Source organism: Aulonocara sp. 'chitande type north' Nkhata Bay, linkage group LG1 (genome assembly GCF_057382095.1).
Source record: "Aulonocara sp. 'chitande type north' Nkhata Bay isolate Kocher_YH1m ecotype deep benthic linkage group LG1, A_spYH_male_GT1.1, whole genome shotgun sequence".
Taxonomy (NCBI): Eukaryota; Metazoa; Chordata; class Actinopteri; order Cichliformes; family Cichlidae; genus Aulonocara; species Aulonocara sp. 'chitande type north' Nkhata Bay.
In genome coordinates this window covers 18393338-18393952 of record NC_141344.1, presented here as the reverse complement: position 1 = coordinate 18393952, position 615 = coordinate 18393338, and positions in this window count along the sequence as shown.

Below are 615 nucleotides of genomic sequence, written 5' to 3'. Positions count from 1 at the left end.
GTTAATTTTGTCCCTTTACTTCACATTTACCCACTACATCATGCTCAGACAACCTACATCTGATCCCAAGTGATGGATTATTGCACTGAGGTCCAGGGGAGTTTCCTCGCTCTTTGTTAGCTATGATAGGCTAAACTTGTATATAATGATCTTGACTTGCATAAGCACAAACAAAAGTACAGAGTGCTCTGACTTATGCATTTGCTTAAATGGGTGTGGCTGCATTTTCATTGGTCTTTAAGTTTCTGATATGTTCTTGGATAATAGTTTACCCATGTAAGAAATGGTTACATGCACTCTTTGTTCTGTTTTATTTACAGATAACAGCCCTGTACAGCAATGAACAAATATAGACCACCTGTCATAAACATGATACAAACACCTTCCATCCATTCACTTCCGCTTATCCTTTTTCAGGGTCACGGGGGACGCTGGAGCCTATCCCAGCTGTACACCCTGGACAGGTTGCCAGTCTGTTGCAGGGCTAACACACAGGGACAGACAACCATTCGTACTCGCATTCACTCGCACATTCACACCTAGTGGCAATTTGGATTATCCAGTTAACCTATCCCCACAAACACCTTTAAACTAAAAATTATTTTAGGCAAAACT